Source organism: Manacus vitellinus, unplaced genomic scaffold (genome assembly GCF_001715985.3).
Source record: "Manacus vitellinus isolate BGI_N305 unplaced genomic scaffold, ASM171598v3 scaffold_22_pilon, whole genome shotgun sequence".
NCBI classification, from domain to species: domain Eukaryota; kingdom Metazoa; phylum Chordata; class Aves; order Passeriformes; family Pipridae; genus Manacus; species Manacus vitellinus.
This window is the reverse complement of record NW_021939632.1, coordinates 6,657,092-6,670,689: the sequence shown is the minus strand read 5'-3', so window position 1 is coordinate 6,670,689 and position 13,598 is coordinate 6,657,092. Positions and strand designations below refer to the sequence as shown.

The following is a 13,598-nucleotide window of genomic DNA, read 5'->3' as shown; positions in this document are numbered from 1 at the left end:
TCTTCCCCAAGCTCACACACAGATGCACAACCAAATTAGTCTTGTTCACTCACATGAGTAGCTTCTATGTCTCTCCCCTCTTTCTTTTACATCTACATGAGGACAGATGGGCTAGGCTAACATTCAAGTTGAATCTTTGATCCCATAATATTTGAATAAAAATGGAATTAAGTAGAGTAGGTTTCCTCATTACAGTGCTGTCATATACACACTCAAGAACATAACGTGGGGTTTCAGCAGGTAATAATAATAATAAACCCCTCTCATTTTTAACTGAATATCCCATAGAGCAAACATGGATCTAATTACTGGAAAAATCCTACAGGTCAGCAGAATCTCGGGCCACTAAAATGTTCTCTCACTCAGAGTGTAAATATGCAACTTGCAAGGATTGGGAAAGCAGGGGATGGGAGAAAGGGAAGAGAAATAATCCATTCATGATACTTCAGGGCTACAAAAGACCAAGAATAAAAGCAAAACTTGCTTTATGGTTATGACAACAAATTTAGAATTTCTTAAACTAGGGGATATCTTTTCCGTAATGAGCCAGATTACACTAAAATATTTCTCATCTCTTTTACAATGACTCTTTAAAACTGTACAGATATTTTTGTAATCAAAATCCAACTCTATATGAAAGACAATCAGTATAATCAATATAATTCACATCAGTGTATTGAATGATGGATATCAAAAAGCAAACTTCTGTACAGAACCTTTTCCATCTCTTTGATTACCAAGAGCAAAAAAGCCTAACGAGATCTGCAAGTTAGACAAATTAGGGACAAGTGTGCCACCAATGTTGTAGCCATGAGGATAATTACCCAACAAAACAAGTTACCATGGTCCTGAGCAAATTCTCTATGACTTGTACCCTTTGAATTGCAAAGAGAACTTCTGACTGCAATGCAGAAAGGTCTGGGGAGGGCTGGTCTCCTGGTACACCATGAGATCATGTCTTAAATGTTCTATGTGGACTTTAAAAAAAAGGAGCCTGTAAATTAAAATAAGGGTCTTAAATTCATTGTCACTTACAACCTGAACAGAGACTTGAGCAAAAATCTCAAATGGGGAGTGTATCAGGGCACTAAATTCACCCAAATTTCTGCATTCTTTAAAAACCAACAGAGGGGGTTGGAACCTCTCAAAAGAGAAGGTTCAAAGTCTTAGCAGCAGACCTACATGACTATTCAGCAACACTTAAAATGTGAAGCTGGAAATAACTAAATGCAGAGATTTCAGTTTAAATAGTGTTTAGACTGCTGGCTCTCTTCACTCCCCTGTGGTTACTTCTGGACCACAAGAGAACTCAGCACATCAGCCTGTGCTCCACAGTTGCTCATGGCAAGAGTCTCAGTGACAGTCTCTGGGTTCTCACTTCTCCAAAGGTAGGACTGGATGCCTATGGGACACTGAGTGTCTCAGCATCGCAGCAAGAGTAAACAATTTCAGAGCAACACATTTTTCCCTGGGATCTCTGGAGGCTCTAGCCTGAAAAGTGACAATTAGTTCTACCTACCAGAGGCTTTGTCTACATTTCCACATCCTTTGTTTTTGTCCCCATACACACATATCTGGATCTTTGCTGCTGTTGCACTACAACACCATTTTCACACCAAATTCTAGGATCCCTATTTTTTTTTTCTTCTACAAAAGAAAGGAAGGAAAGGAAGAAAAAACAGACCCACTACATCTAGAAATTCTTCCCTCAAATAATATCTAACTATGTAAACATGTTAAGTTTAAGGCTTCAGCATTTAGGACAGTTAAAAATTTGATGATAGTTCTGAGAGCACCAGGACTAATGCAGTCCCACTTCCAAGAGATAAGAGAGTAACGACTGATTGACTCCGTGCTTGTAGGAATTTCCTCCAAGTGAAGTTTATTTTTTAATGGATACTCTGACAAGATGCAAGATCACTCTTCTGCCCTTCCCTCAGTCAAAACTAAACTTGCAACACCAGAGGTTGCACCGACAGCTCTACATGCACAGACCAACAGTGCAGGACATGGTACAGTTTTTACATGCCAAATGAAATTTCTAAGTACAGTATAGTAAAGTGCTTGAGATGCTTCAGTCCCCTTGTACATGTACAACAATCCAGATCACATGCAGAACAGCTCTGATGCAACCCTTGTTGGAGACCATACATGTACAAACTGTATAGATTTGAGATTGATATTTCTTTGTAAACTTAGCTGAAATAGATTTCAAAAAGGTGGAATGTGCACACAGTGAGGATCATCCCATTGGCTCTGCTTCCATGAGAAGGTAGTATTGAAAAAACAAACAAGCCATCCAACACACACCTCTCAAGATTAGAAAACTCTCACAGAAAGGTTGTTATTATCATATTTCTTTTTGTGATGGGCGCAGACAAGAAAGAGATGAAACATTTTGTGCTTATGCAAGATCAGAGAAGATCTATGGTAAAACCAAAAGCAAAGCCAACATATCCTGATTCCCACCATATAATCCCAGCACATAGATTTCAAGAGACTTTGTCTCCCCCACTTCGTGTGACAGAAAAAAGCTATTATTGCAGGTGCTCCCGTATTTATAGTTCCTGACCTATAGTTCTTTTCGCTTTGGAAGTCTGCTTGTCAGAACAGGAATTTTGCTTCTTTGAGTCAACTGCATTATATGTCTGTTAAAAACATTGGTTTTAACAATGAAAATTCTACACTACAGAATTAAAAACATCTGGATGCTTATGAAAGAGCATTTACTAGCCAGTTTTCTCTCCCGTGTTTCTTTGTCAACAAGATAATTAGCAAAGAAATAATGACAAAGGTCTAATTGTATCTATAAGCCTTCATGCAAATAACACAATAATACAGATGTTTACTTGCATTTGAGAAAACGTTGCTGACCTTGAATATGTTGACTTCTGAGAAAAAAGCAATTATGGAAAGCATTTAGAGTATGGTGTATTACTAGAACTTTCATAAGCAATCTTGCTTCAGAAATGAAGAAAAAATATTTATCTTTATTAACTTGTTTTTTCTGATTCTTATTCACTAATGATTTTTATAAAATAATGATAAATTAACAAAAAAACAAAGGAGAAATTTGTCAACCTGTTATGAAGTTGTTTTATTGATCAGTTTTGATTCCTTTCTTGTAGCTTTAATTGCCTTCCAAATAAAAACAAGGAAATCTTTTCTCCCTCTTTCCCCATGTATTTTAATTTAAGAGAAATTTTTTCAGACAAAACCACAAACATAATTTTTATCAGTTCAAAAACATCTAAGTAAGATAACTAACTCTTAGGCTCCTTCAAAACATGCAAGATAATACCAGCTTTAGCGATTAGCACACAAAACAGAACTTCAGAAAAGACCTTTTTACCCAAATATCTGAATAAGCTCTGTATTTTATGAAAGTGTGGTGGTTTGAGACTCTCAAAAATCCAATTTCCAAGTCGAAGCCCCCCTCCCACAGTTTGTTTCAGTGTGAGAGGGTTTTTCCAGACATAAAACAAGTCAGTATGGGGGAAGGGAATTATATTACAGTTTATTACTTACACAAATAAATACTATAATACATTATATACACAATTCTAACTATCTTTCCTATGGTAAAGCAATATTTTTACATTAGATCAAATCTCTCCTTTCCCTCCAATAAAACTTCAGAAGGGAAGAAGAAAATATCCTTTCCACTGTCAGGGCAGCAGTGTCTCTTCTCTTCAAAGCAGCAGTCGTAGCTGGAGTTGTAGCTGGAATGTCTCTCTCTCTATTACAACACAAGGGGTCTTCTCTCATCCCCCGGCCCTTTGGCTCCAGCCAAAGGTCTCTCTCCCATGGACTGCGATAACTGGGACAAAGGCTCACCTCACCACGTCATATCATGAAGTGCAGGGCATCTTCGTGACAGTCCCTTCCTCAGGGGATTCAAGCTCCTCCTGAGTCAGAACGTTTAGGGCAGCTCTCAGTTCAGTCTTTGCCCCAAGTATTCTACCAGAGCTCCTTTGCTCTGTCTCAGCTGTCAACATGGCAGCAGTGGGGGGGCAAGGCCAGTTCCCCCGCGTTCCTTCTGCCCGTCCTGATCCAGCTTCAGAACATGTCTGAGCTTCTTAGCTCCTCTCTCTGGTGCTGCTGCATTTCAGGACTCCCTTCAAATGAAAGTCCATCCCCTCCTTCTAAAAGGAATCTCCAAGGGTTTTGGGAAAGTAATTCAGTCTTACCCCAAAACAGTCTCTACTGAGTTTTCTCTGCTCTGTTGCCAGCTCTCCCTCCTGCAGGACATCTCTGCATCTCTCAGCCTGGCTATGTGCCATCTCTGCTGCTTGTTATCTCTTTTGGCTCTCGGCCACAGTTCTCTGTTCAGTGCTGCTCTGACACCACTTTCAGTGTCTCTGGCTGTCCACTCACAGCAAGGAAATTTCCTCCAGCTCTTAGCTACAGTACTTGGCCCAGTTTAACACTGTTCCAGGTTCCTGCAGCCCCCAGCAAGGCTCTTGGCTCCTCTTCTCATGGTCTCAAACTATGGCTACCTCTCTTCCAACTATGTCATCTCCCTTCTTTTCCGGCCTGTTGCAATATGTTGATTTTCACAGTAGTGAAATGTAGCTTCTGATTGGGCCCTACACCAAGAACACCACCCCCTTGGGGGTTACCACTTTCTAACTCCAAGGGAAAACACTTTTTTTACCCCACGACAGAAAGCCTTTGACATCTGTGATAAGTATAAAAAAAAATCACTGAGAAAAATGTATACAAGTCCTAGAGAGATAGCATTTCAAATGCTTCTGAAGAATAACAGGTTTCTGAAATACAGATAGCATATTACCAAAACTGAGTTTGCATAGAAATCAGAGATTCACACCAACTTTACTAGTTCTTGTAGTACATGTTTTAACTTGGTGTTGGTAGGCATGGCATGATCCAGTCTGTAACCTTCTTCAAGGCCGACCCAGCATTCATCCACAGCAGTTGGTATAAATTTAGAAAATTTCTGATTAGTGGACACTGAAGATATTTAGAAAATCATAAACCCCAGAAACCCATCATAGTGACACTAATTTTTCTTACAGCGTGTCCCTTGAAGAAGAAGGGAAAATTATAACCCAGAGACTGATGTGGTTAGGTCTCACGGTAGAGTCCAAAAGACAAATTCAGAAGACAGTAAGTGACACGCCTCCTGCACCATCCTGTGGTAATAAAAGGCTTTTTAAGGGACGATAACTGCTTCCTGTAGATGCTCTTCTTCAAGTACACAGGGCCTGGCATGTCACTGGTCACATATCTCTGCTGAACAGATACAAGTGGTGTAGTGAGGGCAGGAGTACTTGTGACCAGCTGTGCAAACCCTTGCCTGAAATGTGATTCCTGAACTTCAAAGGTAGTTTAACCAGGGATTCACAAAATCACACAGACCTTTTGCCACTGTTAAATATTTAAATACAGATATATCCATTTTATAGTAAACATGAAGGAGATTTCGGGGTAAACCAGAGGCCTTGTAGCTTGCTCTTAGAGGTCTCGCTTGGAACTTAAACGTATTTTATTTGAGACTTTTGTTGCCAAGATATAATTTTAGTCATTATTAAAATACCAGCAGAGTTACAGATGGTACTGAAGTTAAATTGTGTGCATCATTTTGATTGCAATTGTAAATTGTGTCTGTACTGGGATTTGAAGTTGAAGAGATTCACTGGTATTTATAGGCTAGATAAAATTCCTCTTAGCATTACCCACTTAATGACATACTTTGTTTTAAAGACATAAACCATGCATTTTGTACTATGCCTCTAACAGTCCTCAGGAGTGATGACTGATGCTTTTCACTTCATCTGTTTTTCTCCTGCCTTCTGTAACTGCAATTCTCATTTAAAAATTCAAGAAATACATACTTGGACTTACTGTGGAAATCAACCTTCACTATTATAGTCCAGTGAGGTATAAGTGTATGGGAGAAGTAGGAGTTTCTGTGAGTGCTAAAAAAACACACACACAAAAGACACAGACAGTGCAGTAACATGGAGTATGGCTACATGTATGGAAGAGATTATTTCTGTATCAACAGCCCCCACAAAAAAATCTCACCGGACTACCACATACTACTAGGTTCTACTACCATTTTTACTACCATGAATATCTTAATATCTTAGTAAATGATTTTTGAAAACATGAACAGAAAAACAACAATGAACAAAAAAACAATTAAACCCCTTGTTCTTCTCTAAAAAGAAATTCCTTTTTTCCTCCTTTTTTTTTCCCTAGAGACTGGCTACATGTACATGCACAGATGTGAACTCCATCTGTTGGCTGAAAGGCATGGCATATTTTTCGAGATATAAGACACTAGAGAAAGTACTTAACAACACAACATTCCTTTCTCTTTTCTTGCTGTACTGCAAATAAATATCAGTAGTTAAGCTAATCATGAACTCTTCCTAGGTGACTGTAAATTACATAAGTATTCTTTCATATGCCTGTAAAGGCATAAAATTATTATACAATCAGTGCATTATAGAGTATCTTTTATGATACAGTGTGCACATATAACCTTGTCTCACAAAAAGTGGTCAAGTCTAATTTTGAATAACTCATAACACTGATTCAATAGTGGGTCTTATTTTTTTACTGAAACAAGCATGTCTGTCGTGTAACTCCTACTCACAATAACAAGTAGGAATAGAAATTGAGGAACAGAGAGGTCACATGACACTTGGGTTCAAAATGTGAATTTCAAATAAACATCAATGCAGCTCCAGTAAAGTAATATGCAGAAACAATTCTTGTTTTGAGAGGGTGAAAGAACATCAGACTAAGCCAACTACAAACAAAAATTAGTTAAAAAAAAATGGTCTGAATTTTAAGGAACAAATATTCTAAGAATCTGTCACAGTCTGTGTCATTTAGTTGAGTCATAATGTCTGCAGCTACAAAATGAAGATACTCATCACTTTATCTTATACTATATGCTTTTCATTATATCAGAGTGTCTTTGTAGAAAAGGAATGTGATGTTTCCAATGAACAGCAAATCCATCACAGAAATCCATTGAATGAGAGGATAGTCTGATATCTCTACAATTACTGAAATCACTCATATGGAAAATAAAAAAAGACCATAACAAAAGGATGTGCTGACTCTGCCTTTCAACATTCATATTCCAATGAACAACCTGTAAAAGCATATCATTGTCCAAAGCCATGATTTACTCTCAGCGGTTATAACAGCAGTTGCCAGGCTTTCTTACTACTTCCTTCTCAGAATATAATGCTTCTTGTGCCTATTTGGCTCTCCCTTCAACATTTCTGAGATCCTGTTAATATTAGAGTGCTTTGGTCTTTGACCTGAGAGCAGAAAGCTACAAAGCTGACCCAGCAAATGGAACAGGTTTTATACCTGAAGTTTGCCCTTTTGACATGTATTACACTTCAGGGAACAGACAGCATAAATCCCTTCATACCATAGCAGGAAAATGTATCCAAAGATTACCCTTCTGTACAGGAAAACACAGGCAAGAGATTTTGTCAGCACAGGGCAGTTTTTGCTATGCTATTAAAGAAAACCATGCAAGAACTTTTCTATGGCCTTTTCTACAATCCTTTTCCATGGCCACGCAGCATCACATCAACATAAGCATCGTTTTTATCCTGGCCTACATGAGATTTGTTACTCGTGCATTTCAAATAAAGTTTGAAAGTTTATATACTCCAAAGATCAAGACTGTCTTTTAGCATTTCAGAAGTTATAGCAGTGCTCACTAAAACAGAAACTCAATCCCCTTCAGAGTCGTCAGACTTTGGTACAAGCATGGTCTGTTCACCACAGGTCATCACTGAAGGAGATCAGGGCTCCATCAATTAAACTATTCCAAAAAACAGAATGGCATTTGCCTTAAAATACGGTAATACAATAAAAACAAAACTCAATTTGCAGGGAAAAAAATGCTAATGTATGTGCACCCATCATCAAGGCTGCCAGGATCATTATTAGAAGAAAAACAGAAATCATCAGAGACAGTTGGACTGAGTTCTGTAGGCATTTACCAACAGAAAATTAAAATGTAGAGGGATACAGAAGATTTTCTGATGATGTTACTCAGTGTTAAGATTGTTCAGGAATTCACTGGTGAAGCAGTTTTTCCAAGTTGTATAAATAAAATTTTTTAAATGGAATGTAAATACCTGTTTCACTGAGAATCAAGTTTATTGGGGAAAAAAAAACAAACACAAAAAACCAAAAAAAACCCAAAACAAACAAAAAAACCAAACCAAACCAAACCAAAACAAAACAAACAAACAAACAAAAACAGACCAAGCAGGAGAGAAATAAAGAAAAGTTTTCTGCATAACAGCAGCAGCACCTAGGTTATCATGCTGACTAAAACATGAAAACCAGTTCAGGAAAGACAAGTGCTTTATGTGCAAGTGGGGGGAGCTGACTATCTCAGGTAGCTTAACACAACTGGTGAAAAAATAATCCATTTTCTAGTCCAATTTGGAAAAAGAATAGCTTCAACAATCTAAGTAGAGCCATTATATCGTCTACCACCTTATATTCAGCTGAATGAGACAGAAACATAGTTGGATTACTTAGAATCATAGAATAGAATCATAGAATCGCTAAGGTTGGGAAAGACCTTCAAGACCATGGAGCCCAACCTTTGACCACATCAACTACATCAACTAAACCATAGCAGTAAGTGCCATGTCCAGTCATTTCTTGAACATTTCCAGGAATGATGACTCTACCACTTAGCTGGGCAGCCCATTCCAACATGCCAGTGAAGAAATTCCTCCTGATGTCCAACCTGAAACTCCCCTGGCACAACTTGAGGCTTTTTCCTCTTTTCCTGCCACTGGTTCCCTGGGAGAAGAGGCTGACCCCTACATGGCTGTAACCTCCTTTCAGGTAGTTGTAGAGAGCAATAAGGTCCCCCCTTGAGCCTCCTTTTCTCCAGACTGAACACCTCAGCTCCCTCAGCCACTCCTCATATGATTTACTCTCTGGGCTCTTCCCCAGCTTTGCTGCCCTTCTCTGGACATACTCCAGAACTTCAATGTCCTTCTTGTAGTGAGGGGCCCAAAACTGAATGCAGGATTTGATGTGTGAGTCACTGCCCTAGTCCTGCTGGCCACGCTATTTATGGTGCCATTGGCCTTCTTGGCCACCTGGGCACACACTGGTTCATGTTCAGCTGCTGTCGACCAACACCCCCAGGTCCTTTGCCACTGGGATGCTTTCCAGAAAGATTTTTCTGCTCTGGTTCCTATGGACCTCTAAGGAAAAGGGCTCATTTATACAGGTAGACCTTGCAAAGACTTTCAGACAATGCCATATCTTTGTCTGGTAAGGTTATATTGTGCACATCTAAATTTACAGCTGCTATATCTAAGCAAACAACAGAGGCAGCTAGAAAGGTGTGGAATGCTGATGAATTTCACAGGCATGCCCAGGTAACAATGAACAGCAACTTAAAAGCAGTCAATAACCAAGAGGTTGCCCCCTGAATTTTCAAATCAATCATGATCAAATGAATTCAATTTTTATTTTCCCTTTGAATCATAGTGAACTCATGGATAAAACTGATTAAAAGGGAAAGAATAGACAGCATGGGGTTCACTAAATGCTTTCTGTTTGGAGGGGTTCACCAAACGTTTTCTGTTTGGAAGAGAGCCTCTTCAAATTGTAACATGCAGGATAGCACACTGAAAAGCAATTATAACTCTGAGAATTTCAGTGCATCCCATAAGGCTGAGAGAATGTTCAATTTGCAGGCTGTGAGCAGGGATTAACAGAGATGAAGGTAGCAGTAAGTGCCCATGTACCGTTGCATTTAAATGTAATGTCATTTCAAGGGATGATAAGTAATCATTTCATGTCTCAATAACCTCCAACAAAAATGCCCTATTTAGCCCCAAAACACCAATTTTTAAGACTTTTCTATGCAAGTAAATGGTTTAGATAAGGGACTGGATTGAAAAAAGTTCAAAATTCTCATTCTAAAGCAAGGTGAATGCAGCTTTGATGTCAGCTTAAAGATGAAAATTTTCTTCCAGGCATTTCTTAGGACAGCATGTTCCCTCTTCATCAGTCACAGTGGCACTTTTAGTGCCAAAGGAGAAAAGAAACCTGCAGATCTCTTAGATCTAACATGATAGAAAGCAAGCAAGAGTTTATAAACAAATTTTTCTAACTAACTGTGATTATTTTGGGAATCAGTACTGAGAGCTATGCAACTGCTTCATGATACAGAGGTGTGTGGATGAAAACAGAGAGCTACTGAGGGCCCACAGGGACTGCCAATGCAGAAACAGATTCTTCATTCAATAATGATGCTTTAGAGAAGAGATATGCCCAAAAAGATCCATAAAAATGGATAATATTTATATTATCTATTATTAATAGACTCAGCATACACATTCCCTTTATCAACATTAATGATGCTTTTTAATTCAGTATCCAGAAAAATCTGTATGAAATCTAGAATGTCTTTGACAATTCCAAAGAATGTGATTTTCTTCCTTAGTGGAAATCTGAGAAGCCAGCTAGAGTGATGGTGTCAAGGCCATACTTATCATACCTGGTTAGTGACTCACTTAGTCCTATTCAAGACAGACTTGATACAAACATATATGCTAATTATCGTGATAATTTGAACCCATCTAGTGTTTTCTGCATCATTTTCAGAGACAGATAGAAAGTAATTCTCCTGGATTTAAAACAAACATGGGAGTACTGGAGCTGGAGGAGCACACTCTCATAACCTACGTGAGCACAACACAGTAGAAAAAGAAGTGAAAAGGACATAACCAGAACAAGCAGGAGTGTTCACACTAGGGTTATGCAAAACTTGCTCTGCAACAAGCTAACAGATATTAATAACAGAATTAACAAATAACAGATATAAAATGTACTAAGGATTGCAATGCAGTATTTCTGTCACATGGGATTAAACAAAACCAGACACTCCTAATTTTAAAAAACATGGTAAAAATTCAAGCAATTAAAAAAACAAAAGGGGGAATTTCAACAAGATGGTAGTTTTGATTTAAAGTCTTGATTTTAATGGCAGGAGAACTCTAGTAGTTACCTTCTATGTGCTCTAAAGATGCCATTTTTCATTCAACAAGGAAAAGGTTCACTTTCTATCTGTAGTCCTCCTTGTGAGGAACTTTACATACAAAAAATAAAAAAGTCTTAATTAAAGAAAAAAATCAACCAACCAACCAAACTTCTATGTTCCATTGTCCCCTGTCATAAACACTGTGCAAACCTCAGCCATCTTTGCAAAGTTTCCATAAGGAGCATTTGTAGATACAACTGTCAGATGTGGAACAATTTGGGTAATAATTTGATAACTTTATTTTCAGATATGACAAACAGACAACTCCCCCATGCTTCTTAATTGCATGTCACTTTGTTTAGACAGATCCAGCTTCTTCAATACTGAATGACAAGCTCAAATGCTTTCATATATAATTATGGTGCAATACAGACACGCTTCCTTTAGAACAAAGAAACTGTATATATTACAGGTAAAAATCTTTTAAATACGGAGAAAAGCTCAGCTGTGTATTTTCTTACTCTCTTTAAATCAAATTCAGATCCTGCTTAGATTTCTGCTGGTTCACATCCCATTTTAATACACAAACTCCCACAGGTTTTATCTCTTCAACAAAGCAATTAATAAAGCATGGCTCAAGCCATTAAAGGTTTCTTTTATGCCCCTCTCAATCCCTTGAGATAAATAGAAATTGATGTTTATTTTGAGCCTTTTGAAATCTGAATAATTTCTGCAAAGTTCTGCAGCCTTGAAACTAAAATCTAATTACCTGCAAGTGTTTGCAGATATAAGTATAAATTTAAACTCACTCCACTATGTGGTAAGCTTTTAAAGATCAAAGAGTTACCTCTAGCCTTGAGGCTCCTCGTTTGAAAATGCACCTTAACATTTAACGGTGTCACATTCCAAAGCCCTGCACAGAGCTTTGAAAGCATACCTCTCTGTGGTAGAAACAGCTTCTCTTGCTACTAGCACTAATCAAAAGGACCAGGAATATACCTTCAGAAGATCCATGGCCAGAGCCTCCAACCCAAGAAATGCAAAGCCCAGTCATCTCACAAGTAGTTAGTTGCAGCATCCCAACTCACTACATCAGTGTAATGAAAAGGTGATAGTGATCTTTCCCTTCTCCCTTCAGTTTTGCCCTGGAGGAGTCAGCAACCAGATCTCACTCCCTTTCTTGCCAGTGAATAGAATCACTGATGAAACTCAGAATCAAAGAATGGCTGAGGTTGGAAGAGACCCCCAGAGATCATTTTGTCCAATCTCCCTGCTCAAGCAGGGTTCCCTACAGCAGCTTGCCCAAGGCAGTGTTTCGATTTATGTTTGTGTTAGTAAAACTCTTCCTTAACCCTTATGGGCAGCAAAGTAAGGTTGAGTTTGTAGGTTCATTAAATCTATCCTATCATACAACAGAACATGGCATGCAGGAATAACAAAGTTTTTCCTGATGAGCTTCAAGTGTCCTGATGGGCTGTAGTCTGGAGAAACTCTATGAAAAGCTGCCTTCTGTGTCCTACTAAGAGGAGAGCTTCAGATAAATTAATTTTCCAGGACACAAGAAAACCTTTAATATGATAGGAACATCTCAAAAATTTTGTTTATATGATAATGCAGAGCATTAGATAAAGAGACGATTACATGGAATTTGTTGCATGTTTCTGGGGAAGAGTCAGGGAAGCAGATCATTTTCTCTTCATCTGTATTATTCCTATCTGTTTTCTATTTTCTTGATATAGAAATCAGTTCCAAATCAGCATGCTCTGTGGTCACTTACATTTAGGTAGGTTTGTTCATTGGAAAGACACATAGAAAACATGGAAAAATTCAGTGATACTATTAAATAATGGGGGTAGGAGGTGAGGAGGGGCATAATTTGTTTTTTAACCTCAGGATGTTTCAAATTTGTGAAAAAAATGAAAAAGAAACATGTCAGAAAGTTAACACCAAGGCATATTCTGTTACACTCAACATTAACTGTATGAATCCTGTATTAGCCAAAGGATGCTGAGGTTGGACCACATGATTAGAGACCATATAAGACATCACACTGTCTTCTGCTACTATTCAAATTACTCCTTTCACCTAGATTGGTAATAAAGGGAATAATGAGGGAAAGTGTTAAAACCCCTCCCAGCAAACCCATGAAGCTCCAGAATGACCTGAGCAGTCCCTGTCACACACTCATCCCTGGAAGGTTAAGTGGATTTTGATGAAGCCATCAGCTTCAGCTGCAAAGAGCTTGAGCCAATGCCAAATGAGGTCAAAGGGATTTTTTTCCCCTCCATTAGCTTCAATAGGCTCTGAATAAAACCCAGTGGGCTCAAGCGTGCCTACTAATTGTTAAGGGAATTAGAATCCCTGTAAATCATTTCAACTATGGCCACTGGAAACTGGAATGACAAAGGGAAATTTCATGACCCCCTGCATATCTCTGTGTGAACCACTGAACTCATGTTGAAACCATGATAATGTCTCAGAATTTAGGAATACCACCTCAGGCAATGCAAACCAGCACCTAGTATACCAGATTACTTCCTGTCCCCCTGAATTCCAGAGCAATAATTCCTCC

The 13,598-nt window shown here is 38.5% G+C and overlaps 1 protein-coding gene across 1 annotated transcript in view; it reads right to left on the bottom strand.

The window, feature by feature from the left end:
* Positions 1-13,598, bottom strand: part of CNTNAP5 (contactin associated protein like 5) — a 279,536-nt gene that overhangs the window by 209,941 nt on the left and 55,997 nt on the right. The window lies entirely within an intron of this gene.